Source organism: Apteryx mantelli, chromosome 12 (assembly GCF_036417845.1).
Source record: "Apteryx mantelli isolate bAptMan1 chromosome 12, bAptMan1.hap1, whole genome shotgun sequence".
NCBI classification, from domain to species: domain Eukaryota; kingdom Metazoa; phylum Chordata; class Aves; order Apterygiformes; family Apterygidae; genus Apteryx; species Apteryx mantelli.
Window position 1 is genome coordinate 20444546 of NC_089989.1, and position 12479 is coordinate 20457024.

A 12479-nucleotide genomic window follows, 5' to 3' on the forward strand; every position below is an offset into this window, starting at 1 on the left:
GTGCAGAGGGGTCTTCACCTCTGGCCAAATCCTTTACTTTTTATTACAGGTGAGACTAACCAGTACATCCTCTATTCCCAGGCTGCAGCACGGCTAAGGTGCAATCCCCATCAGCTTGTGAAAACCACAGGTTTGGACTACTGTGAGTTAGTGCAGACACTAGACCTGTAATCCCAGGATGAGGATGTGTGCGTATTCCCAAGGCACTTCCTGGACACGGGTGAGCTACTGCTTGCCCCTGCAACCGAGGGAAGAAAGCATGGGCTGAGCAAGGCTGCTCGCACCAGCATGGGGACACCCGAAGCTTTTGGCCAGGGCTGTGGTCTGCACAGATATGATAAAATCACCATTCCAGCTCTTTGCCCAGGCTCAAGCCATCCAAAAAGCTCCAAGATCAGTGTTTTTTTCCGAGGACATACCATTTTTTCCTACCACGACTGTTTAACAACACAATGTTAAACCAAAAGTTGCCCTTTCTTCCCTTTCTATAACTGAAGATTACTTAATAACCTGTTGATTATTTATGTGCAAAAACATTGTTGCACAGCCACTTCCTTAAATTTATATGCACTTTACCTGCTGAATATAACAGCCCTTCCCTTGGGGGACAGTCTGACCTTAACAAGATTTTAGCTCAGGAGTCATCAACATGAGGACAGGCCACAGTCGCCCATACAGAGCCCGATTCCTTCGGCTAACTGTTACTGTACCTGGGGCTTTGAGACATTTAAGTTACCTGGATCAGTTTGTTCCCCGACCTGGACATTTTGGGGTGAGAGCTCTTGTCCTGTGCTCCACTGCTTGCTGTGGCTCCCCGACATGAACTGTGGTGGAAAGCCGTGCCAGCAAGGATTTTAAGCACTAGATTTAAGCAGCTTATTATGAACAGCAACACAGAAAGGAGCACGCACTTTAACATGAATGGAGACGAAGAAGAGAGCACAGATTTCTCCTGTGTCCCAAGGTTATTTAAAGGACAGAGACAATTACCAAAGAGGAAATAGCATCTAAATTGGCCTTTGGGAAAAATCACAAGAAAATTTCGCTAACCACTGAATGAAGAGACAAAGCAACCACTTTACAGCGTACGTACGATCAAGGCAAATGAACCCTGAAGACAAAAGGACCAGCACCGAAGAGCAGAGGTTGCAGTCTGAAGAAAGGGCACATGACACAGGAAATCTGATGAGCCATTAAGGGTAGGGCTGACTGAAGTGCTGTCCATGGGGAGTTTGGAGAAGAATTATCATCATTCCATTTTGGGGACAGAGGACTAGAAATTACAATGTTTTTTATTATTTCCCACCTATAAAGAATATTGAAATACTATTACAGTTTTTCTAAAGTAGACAAAGGGTGAGATTTCTTCATCCCTAGAGCTGCCAGGTACTCAGCTTGCCTTCAGCTCCAATGACTCAGCAGGGAGCCAGGTGTCCCCAGACCCATTCCCAAGCAATCGGAGAGCACATCAGAGGTGGCCAGACCGCTGGCTCCTCAGCAAGGAAACCATGGAGCTGGGTGTCCTCAGCCCGGGCAGTTGCTGGGACACATCTATGCTAAACCTGCAGATGCTGGACCACAGCAGCCAGCAGCAGCCTGAACTGCAGGCTGGCTCTGAGCCAGCAGACCCAAGAAACCCAAACTCCCTGGGAGCATGCCAAGCGGCTTGTCAGCAGCCAGGCAAAAGGCCAGTGCCGCAGCACAGTAGTAACTTGTTCTATGCTTTGGTGTCAGCTAATCAGTCTTCTCCTGAAGATACTCCTTCCCATTCCTGCCATGGAGCTGCACACGTGGCAGCCACAGCTTTATCTAGTCCTGCACCTCACTTTCCATCACAGTTTGCAGCTGGGTGCAGCAGATCCCAGTCTGGATACAACCCCAGTCCAGCCACATATATATTGTCAACAATGTGCATAAGCTTCCCAATGCATGCGAGGCTGATCAAATAGTCCTACTTGATACACATTTTTTTCCCCAGGATCTGGATTTAATGCAGATTGAAGCAACTGTAGTCTTTTCTTCCCACACTGCATATTTGGTTTTTGATTGCTTTGTCTCCATCCCCAGACAACACACAATTTTGTTAGGGACGTTTTATAATAGATAACTTTCCAACTATTATATGACCATTTATTGCCATAGGATATAGCTGAGCTCAGTGCTTCATGCCCACACAACATCCTCAGGCAAAATGCTAAAGTAAAACTTAATATTCTGGAAGGGTTTATAGAATCTATGATCCCAAGTGAGTCATTGGGTATGCTTTATTGATTTGTTTTGCCTGTATGTGAACAAAGAATTGAGGCTCTATCCTGCAGCTTTAACTTTGGTAGATACTGCATTGAAGAAACAGGGACTTTTGTCCTGGTCAGAATTAGGCCTTTGGTCTTAAAGCCAACGATAGCAAAAGCCTCAATACAACCTTAACATGAAAGAATCATATGAAGGATAAGCTATGCTAAAATCCCACCTTGCATCTCGTCTCGCAAGCCATGTGCACACTCCCAGGCCCTTTTGGAGGTTCTGCTCCAACCTTGTTCCTGGAAACTCAAGAAAAAGACGACAACAGGAGAGCTTTGATTTTTCATGAGACACTTTCTTTTTGTGACAGTGAATTTTCCTTTTGCAAAGAAAATCCTTCTCACTCCAGGTTTCATGAATCTCCATTTCAGCTGACCTCCACTCTTCCCTCTATTGCCTGACGCTGTTCTCCGTGCCAGGAAAGGTGCGTGGAGTTCAGATTTTCCCCTATCCATTTCTCTTTGGACCTGACACCGCTGCTGACCTTGGCTCAGCCTTTGCTTTGATGTACTTTTTCTGCCCCTTGCTTTCCCACTGGATTGTGTTAACCCTCCTCCTTTCCCCACTCCACCAGTTGGCTTCAAGAAGTGAGAGGAGCTCACTGGAGCCTCCTCTTTTGTCTTATTGTCATACTCACTTCTCATAAAATCCTACCCACCTTTCACATAAAATGCAGCATCCAAAAGCAAGAAACCACTCACTCCCCGTGAGCCCTTTTTGTCGTGTGCCTGATGCTACCCTAGCGGCGTCCCTTTGGCCTAAGTCTGGATGACTGATTTAAATCAGTCTTCCTGGTGCTACAGCTCCTAACTGATGGATGTCCAGGTCAAAACAAGAAATGGCATCAGCACAGAAAGAACAGTTTGGCTCTTGCTTATTAAAGACTCCTGAAAGCTTTCCAGATCTATAAATACTCACATTATTCCCACAGAGGGGCAGAAAGAGTGATTTGTAGCTTTCTAGCTTGTTCTGTTAACACATTCCAGTTTTCCAGTGTTTCCTGGTTGGATAAATAGCATGACAAACAGAGGAAACCCCTGCGAGAGAAAATATATTTTAAAGTAGATCACAGTGATGTACAGTTTATAAATATTTGCACTGATATGGTGAAAATATCTCTATTCATCATATTAATGTATGCTGAATACAAAGATCACCACTGTCTCCATTGATGCTACTTTTTTTCTAATATATGAATAGAACTTGCAGTATAGGAAAAAAATAAAGACTTACATTATATAAATATGCATACAAAAACATATAAATAAAAAAAAATATTTTTAAATAGAAAATGTTACTTTAATTACAAAGGCAAAGTCTGCTCTATTTTCCACAGTTCTTTTCTAAAAAGTTAAAAATCTCACAGAATCCGATTCAAGTTGCTTGAGTGTCAAGAACTGAGAAAAGTCAAGACTCAATAAACGTTATAACCTCTTAACAACTCCATTAGTGAGAGCACACCATAATGTTTAAACCAAAATGCAACAAGCATATTGTTTGGCTCAAAAATTATAAAGATCAGTAGTAAGAGCTTGGGAAAGCTTGGTTAATGCAGCAGGCGGAAGGACTCATACAGCTTTCCCCTGCATTCTCCTAAGAGCTTTTCTTTATTGCTTACTAGATTACTGGCTATTTTAAAGGATTATCATAGTTGCAAATTCCAGCTCTGAGTTCTTCAGTTCCCACCTGGGAATACTGCAGCTGGGCTTTGCTTCCAGAGAACGAGCACACCTCCACACATATACGCGCATGCATGTGTGCACACAGCTTCACAGCCCACGGACCTAGAGCCACGGCTCCAGGTAAGGTGAAGCTATGAGGGTAAGGCTAGTTTTAAGGAACCCAGGGGGCTCCTCAACAGCTGGAACTCCTACAGCAAACTAAATCCTCAAATAAGCTCCACTGACTGCCCAGAAAGTTGATAAAGATCAACCTTCCTGGCAATTCACCTGCTTTTTTTCCGTTTCCTGAAATGGCCCTCAAGGGTGAGAGAGTTCTGCACATCAGGACTGGCCTGACTGCAAGCTGCCAAGCAATTCATGCATGACTCTAGAGAAGTCATTTAATTCCTCTGTGCCATACCTACTGCACCTGTGCAAAGGCAATAACCTTTCCCTGCTCCCACCTTCTCGCCACCTTGGGCATTTCAAGCGTAAGCTCTTTAAGGCAAGCCCTACCTCATAGCTCACAGAAGTACATCACCTAACACAAACGGATGCTTCTAACAGTTGCTCATTTTCAAGCTTCCATCATCCAGCAGTTACATCCGACATGATTCAAAAAATTTGAGAGTTGTCCAAGAACCAAAGCAGTCAAAAGGAGGCGTTGGGAAAAATACATGGTACACGCAGCACCCTGCTTCACAGCGATTTGCCTTTGAAAGCCACCCCAGCACCCATTCAGCTGTCTTGCTGGCAAATAACTCAACTAAATGGAAAACAAGTTGAGGATGATCTAATGTTTTCTCACAGCAGTGCTGGTGGAAATCAAGGTGGCCAATGCAGATGACAAGGCATCCCAGGCATTCCCCTGGCGCTGCTCCTTGGCTCAAGGGCCAGCAGAGGTGCCTGCTCCAGGAATGAGCCTCCCATCTGGGTACCACAAGCAAGGTGAATGCTCATGGTTGCAGAGCTGGCTAACAGCCATAACTCATTTTAGACCCGCCGTTAAGCAGCCTGCAGGCACCCATCGCCAGCATGGACCAGTATCTGCTCCATAAGTTAATTTTGCTGGGGGGAAAAAAACAAGGTAGGGGAAGGAAATGCTGTCAGCACCCACGTCTTGACTCAGTGTATGCAAATAACCTCTTACACCTTCCCAGTCTGGCTTATTGTTTTCATTGCATTATATCTTAGAGCCCCTCAGCCAAGGCCAATGCCTTGTTGTGCTAGACGGTGTAGAGAGAAGATGAAATGGCATCGTCCCAGACAGCTCGCCCTCCGAATACCCCGACAGAAGCAACCACTTCCTTAAGGGTCAGCTCAGGGCACAAGACGAAGTTACTTGCCCACAGGGATCACAGAAAACCTGTTGTAATGGGCCGTGCTCTGAGCCCTTCCACCCCAGCAAGGGGGAGATAGCTTTCAAGAACTACAAAATAACACAGCACAAAATGCTCATAAAAAAAAACAACAAGGGCAAGAAAAACTTCGTTGTGAAGGATGTTCCAGCAGAGATGATTAATGGTGTTGAAAGAAACCCCAATTGTTGTTTCAAATTTCTTTCCAATTAGCCACAAAGATACTCCCTCTTTTTTCTTTTGCTTATTTTTTCTTTTCTTTTACCTGTGTTTGATTTAGAATCAAGGTTGGTGATTTGTATTATGACAGCAAAAACAAAGGATCTGCATACTGTATACATGTGGATTTAAAACATTGCCTTTGATGGCTCATTAGCTGCATGTGGCTACATGTAACATTGCTCGACTTAGATGTATTGCCTGGGATTTAATTCCAGAATAATTTCAAAGGCATTAAATTGAATGCTTGCCCTTTTCACCATGGTATTTAAATGGTACTTTGTATGCCAAGCTTAAAGAAAAAAAAAGGCAGAGAAAACGCAGATGCTGTATTGTTGGAGCATGTGCTGAACTCTGTTAAAATATTAAACATTTATTAGATTTTTTTTTTTTTTTAAACCAGATAGTGGTAAACCAGTTGTTGCTTCAATTAAATTTCTTTGCTATGGGAGAGGGAGGGGTTCTTTACTAACAAATAATGTCCAGAGAACTAGTGAACAACATCTCATTTGCTCAGCAAGGCTTAAAGATGAGAGCAGTTTTAGGCTACAAAAAAAGTGCTCATTTTTGTGCCAACTCAGCAAAATAGGCTAGGCAAAGATCCTCCCCCAGCAGGGAGGAGATCAAACCCCCAGACTGAGCCGGAGGCCACGAGATTCCCGGCTTTGCAGGCTCAGACCTCCTCCCTCGTCCCCTGGCCAGTGTTTGTGCGTCGCAAATGCACTGACATTTCAACATTCAGATGGGAAATACTGGTAACAGCATTTTACAAAACGGGTAGCTACTTGCAACGTTTTATTTTACATGTGGTTACAATAGAGCCCAAAGGCTGGAGCTGTTGGCTCGTAGCTCTGCCAGAGCCCGTGAAGGACAGTGGGTGTTGCTAGAATTTTGGTCCAGATATGAAATTTAACATCATTTGGGCAATACATGTAATTCCCAGGAACAGCATTTCCATGCCGCAAAAGCCACGTCTTACCACCTCAAATGTGGGGCTTTTGAGCAGCTGCTATCAAAAAGAGATGCAAGAGGCAGAATTTGTTTGCATTTTGGAGCCCGTTTCAGAGCTCAGCCACCAGGAGCAGGGTAAAGCCGCCACAGACTCATGGCTTTTTCTGCACAGATGAGGCAGCCAAGGTGGACCATCCCCCCCAGAACTGGGGAGTTTATGCTTTGTTAGGAATTTGTCTTTAAAATTTCCGTTCTCTTTCAAATTTAAGATGGTTGATAGACTGAGTTTGAAAGACAAACAGGCAGATAAATGCCCAGCAGCACTGCTGCCGCTCCTTTCCTAGAGCTTCACTCAGAGCCACCCCATCCACATCTTCATCCCATTACCCCGACATGGGCTCTCTTAAGGGCCTGAATGACCTCCTGTATTTCTCCCCCTCTAGAGCCCCAGTACTGTGCTTGGAGTGATATTGCCCCTTGACTTCCTACTTACTAAGTTATCCAGGCAGCGTTATGGCTAGGTGGCATGCAGGAATTTTTATAATCACAGTTTAAAAAAAACAAAAAACAAACAACCCCTCCCCCCAAAAAAACCCAAAAAACCTTCTTTAGGCCTCTTCAAGTCTACCCATGCTGTGATGCCTTACTAAGAGAATTATTTTTTTGTTTTAATTGCATTTTTTTCTAGACATAAAAAGATCCTGGTCCTGAATGTTATTGCAATACAAACAGTAAATAAAGCAATAACATCAGAGATACACGAGAGACCAAAATCCATCTCACAAAGAGTTACTTTGAGGCATTTTAGTCCAAAGGAGAAGAAAAAAAAACCTGCTTTAACTCCGATTCCCAGAAGCTACCTTGTTTTCAGTCTAACAGAACAGTGTTAACAAAGGTGCAAATTTCTTTCATTTGTCTGAAAATGCCCACGTGCACACACAGAGATCCTTTCAGTTTCTGCCCTGCCTACGGAAAGGAAGTGCAAAGGGGCAAATATATCTGAACACACGGGTTGCATCTGGATTTGGCTCTCTGCTGTACTGAGAAGTGGGGGGGGAGCATAGGGGGTCAGAAGAAAGGTTGCCCAAAGTGCTCTTTCTGGCTGAATTCTGGTGTATATATAATTTAATTGGGAATGTTGCATTACCTGTAACCACTGAATAGCAATAGTTGTCTCAACTATTTAGTAACTAATGAGAGCTTTTTACAATTAAATCATTTTATCATGTATAAGGGTTTGAGAATAAACCTCATATTGCAAAAGGAGGCCATGGTCTTGTCATGAGTGTTCAGAATCATGCTGGAGCTTGATTTGGTTTTCCAGCTGAGATGCGAGTTATGCATAATATATGCCCGATTTCTGGCATACCCCAAATGACATGTCAAAAGTATTTCCTCCTTTCACCCAAACCGTGGGGGTGTTTTAACTGGAACATCACATGCAGGTGAAACCTGTAGTAAAGAATGGCCCTGCACAGTTTTACAAGATCTGGTACTTTTAAGCACTCAAGCAAAGCTTCAGCATCAAATAAGTGGAGTGTAAAGTTCTGCTTTTACAGGATTTCATGGCATGTTGATGCACCAAGTTCTAGTGTTTGGGGCAACTGATTTATTGACATGGGGTTATCCAGAGGTTTAATTTGTCATGCTTCTCATCCACTCACTTTGTTTCACTCTTAATTCGTAGGAGACAGCATGCTACACATGACTGGCTGTGAATGCAATGAAAGAGTCTCCCTTTGCCCAGCATCAATTCATTTTTTTCAGCTTCCTCCAGCTGGATATCAATGATTCCCCAGGATGTGCAAAGCCTCTTTAAGACCCTGTCAAAAAGATGGCAGCCTTCCTTTTCCCATTGCTCTGTTAGACACAGCCTCTGCATTTAGATTGCGCAGACTGGTTTCTGCATCACATTCCTTCTCCATTTATCAAATAATTGGGTATTGGAGTGTTTTAATCCAACGATCTACCAGCCACAGTCTCATTCATCTTCCCGGATGGAGGTCTGATCCATTCACACCTTTGCTGTTAGAGGTTGGATTATCCTAACACCTTAAAAACAGGTCCTGTCCTGTTCTCATGCTGGACACAGCTGGGAGCAAAGGAAGAGACACCAATTATACGTGGAGCTAAAGCAAGACCTCCAAATTGTTTTGTTTTCACAGAAAAAACAATCAACTTCAGAGCACTGCGTCAAACTGGATCCTTCTAGGACCTGTGCAAATACTTGACCACCATAAATTGGGTTTTATTATAACAACATCTAGGAAGACAGTCAGAATTTTGACATTTTCATGCTTCCTCCAGTCGACCCACTCTGAAAGGCTGGGGACTTCACAGTGAATGGAGACACCAAGGTGCAAAACCATAGCACACCTTCTGCCTTGGTACGCGTAGAAAGCTTATGCCTACTCTCTCACAAATACTGGTCATCAAATGGGGGTGTTTTTCAAGAGTTAAAGTTCCCCCAAAACAAACATTTTGCTTAAGGACACTACTGGATCACATCCTGGAGTGACCAGCCACAGATCCAGTTACTGCTCCCAAGAGGGTTGTTGCTGATTACACAGAGCCTCCTGTGTCCCACTGCAGCTACTCCACGTTTCATTTAAGTCATTGAAAGACTGGAAATTCATGGAAAACAACTGTAGGCAGAAACGACTGCCTTTTTTTTTTTTTTTTAAAAAACACAGACATGCTAGCAGTTAGGACAAACTATCACATTACAAGTATGCTTTTACATGCAGTAAAGTGAACCATAAAAGAGATTAATTAGTGATGCAAACCTAAAATAGATTAATTAAATACATTAAACCAGGCATCATTTCCTCCAGAACCTGCTTGATTTTAATCTGACTCACTCTGTAAAAGTGAGTTTACAATTTGTCCTTGTGTCCTTCTCCATCAGATACCTTCAAAGAACAGCCCAAGAAATGCTGTCTGCACCAGCAAGGACTGTGACCTTTACAGCAATATTTATTTAAAGGGCAGGGAATAACTGCATAGTTACTGATTTCAAACTGGGCTTTCAAAACACACAGAGGGGATTATTACTCAGCTCATCTTAACACGTGAACTCATGTAGCTTCTTCAATTAACCTGCAGAAGTAATTTAACGATGTGTTCGATGAATCCCAGAAGTCAACAGTGGACACTTACAACGCACTCTGACAAAATTACAGTGACAGGACACGTGCAGACAGGCTCCAGTGACCAAACCCAAGAGAGAACATCTACTAAGCCCCAAATCCTTTGCCTGCTCGCCTGCAATGATTATGATAATATTACAGTAACACCTCGGAGTCCCAGCTGAGATACAGACCTGACATGTTAAGTACCATGAAGACACAGAACAAACAAAACCATCTGCATGCCAAAGTGTTGGTGCCCTAGGGAGATGAGGAAGGTCAGAGGAATAAACCGTCCCCTTTTCACGTAGGTGGCTGACAGCTGCTTTACGCTCAGCTTCAGGGCAGGTTCGAGCAAGGCCCAAGGTGAAAGAGGGAATCTGGATACAAGCGAGAAGCAAAACCTGCTTTCTGGAGTCCAAGTCTACAAATCTGTGGATACACCACCTCTCTCGGGCAATGGGCATGACTACCTTAACACACTGCTATCGCTTTGGCTGCTTTCAGCCTGTACCAAGTACCTCAGGATGCTCTTAGTTACGTGCCTTGTATGGAGGCCATCGTATGGCTAAAGGCGCAATGAAACTGTTTCGACACTGCTTATTAGCGTAGAGAGATTTTTCTCTGCGTTCATCTGCACTTCATAGCCTATGACTCTCCCCCACAGATTTGTGGTAAATGTAGAAGCAACCCTTCCTTACAGTTTAGTTTCCTTAATGGGAAATAGGGATATAAAAGTCCACAAGTTCCAAATCCAGCTAGAACATTTTTCTTTAAAGAGCAGTAATTTTAAGTGGAAATACGAAATACAGCAGAGTTTCCAATTTTAAAGTAGACTTTGTTTGGGGTTTTGTTTTTTTTTTTTGAGTGGTGTGACATACACCAACCACCATTATAGCCTAATAAAGAGAAACTCAATTTTCTGTCACAACGAAGATGACCAATAAAGTTTTTAACATGGACAGCACCTATACTATTCCATAAAAATGGAGTGGATTCATAAAGCTCTCTTTAAAAGCACGCAGAATCTCATAGAGAATGTTCTATAGCGGGTATAAATTAGAAGGAATACACGGCACAGATGAGCTCTCGAACATTGCCCAAACTGCCCCTTTCAGGAAGGTTCGGGATTGCTATTCAGTACTGTAGGGCTGCTCTGCAGTAGCAACCTGCCTAGCAACACTAAATACCTTCGGAGAGGAAGGCAACGTACCAAGGAACCACACTGGCATTTCAAGAGAATAGCAGCAGTTAATTAAATTAGAGAAAATATTACTCCATGTTACACAGCAGCCCAAAGGCACAACTGAAATCACAACCCTCTCTGAAAAGAGGAGACAACTGCCACCCTGAGGAGCCTGCAGGCTAAGGAGATAAGGCAGACAGAATTGGGGCAAAACACATGGTTTTTTGGGCGGCAAGAGTGATGAACTATTTGAAGCAGCCTTGAAATTACATTAAAAAAAAGCAAACATTCAGGAAGGGCTGAGACCTTTACCTTGGAGAAGGAAAAGTGGATGGCTGTGCAGCTATATATAACAACGCGCTGCCGCTTTGTACCAGGCAGAAGGATGCTGAGGGCACTGGGCTAGTGTGGATGGCAGGGACCAGCCATGCGATGGATGCTCACCCCTGTGTCCTCTCAGCAGGGGGAGTGGGCAGCTCCTGAGCAGCATCAAAAGGTCTGTCCTGACTGAACTTGCATATCAGCACAGCTTTATTGCCAATATGCTTAGAGAAAAAGAGCCAAAACACTTTAAAGCAATAAGAGAAGTTTTTGTGAGGAGTGCCAAGAAGGAAAAACAAAAACCAAAAAACCTACCACATTTTGATTTTGCCTGGAAACAAGAAAGTGCTGTCCAAACCAGGGAAGGAAGGCCTATGAGAGTACTTGGATTAGAACCCAATGACCTGATTAAGCAAAACACTAACATGCTTAAAAAGCTTTGCTGCATTAAGGCCCAAATCAAGTGAGGTACAGATGTAAGGTAATTAGGGAAAGAGGATTAAAGGTCAGATTCTTTCTTCATTTAGGAAAAAGGATGCACAGAATTTGCCGTTTTGCAGTGTACACAAAAGGCAGAGAGGGCAATAGCCTGGACAACCCAGGATTTCTGCTCCTGATTTTCCTCCTCTGCTGTGCAGGGCTATCAGGGCTTTCCCATTAGATGCCTGGAAGTCCACACCAGATTATGAGCCCTATTTGCCTCACAGCAGGAGCAGCATTTACTCCAGTGTAAATATTAGAGTAGTATGCTATGGTTATCTTGTAACCATTAGAAAAGAATTTTAAGAGTGCTTTTTATTTTCCCCAACAGGCCACTGCAGTTGGAATTAAAGGAACTAAGAAAACTGAGACAAACAGAAAAATTGCTTCATGTAACAGAAGGAAGATCAGAATTCAGGGCAGTCCGTTCTCATGCTCCTTCCAGGAGGTAACACCGCAGTTCACCTCTGGAGGCAACATCCAAACCAAGAATATAGGAAATATTTGACAGGAAAGAGCAGCACCTCAGCCATTTTTGGCACCATTTTTAGATCAGTTTTCCTGCAGGTTGGATGCATCCTACCCAGGCAGCACTTTCCCCGTTTCACTGCTGAAATGATTGCAGCATTGCTCTCTGCACAGTCAGTAACATACAGCGTCTGGGATTGACTCTGACGCGATTCTTGCACTACAGAAACAAGAGCACTAAAAGGATGCCGATTCATTTCAAATGTCTAATGACGGGCTGGAGAATAATGTAATCTGAGAACATCTGAAATTTTTATCTTCCATACATTACGCAATCGAGAACCTTAACTCCTTAATTCCGCTCTTACTTACTCTTTTCCTTTAATGTTGTCTTTTCCTGTCAGGG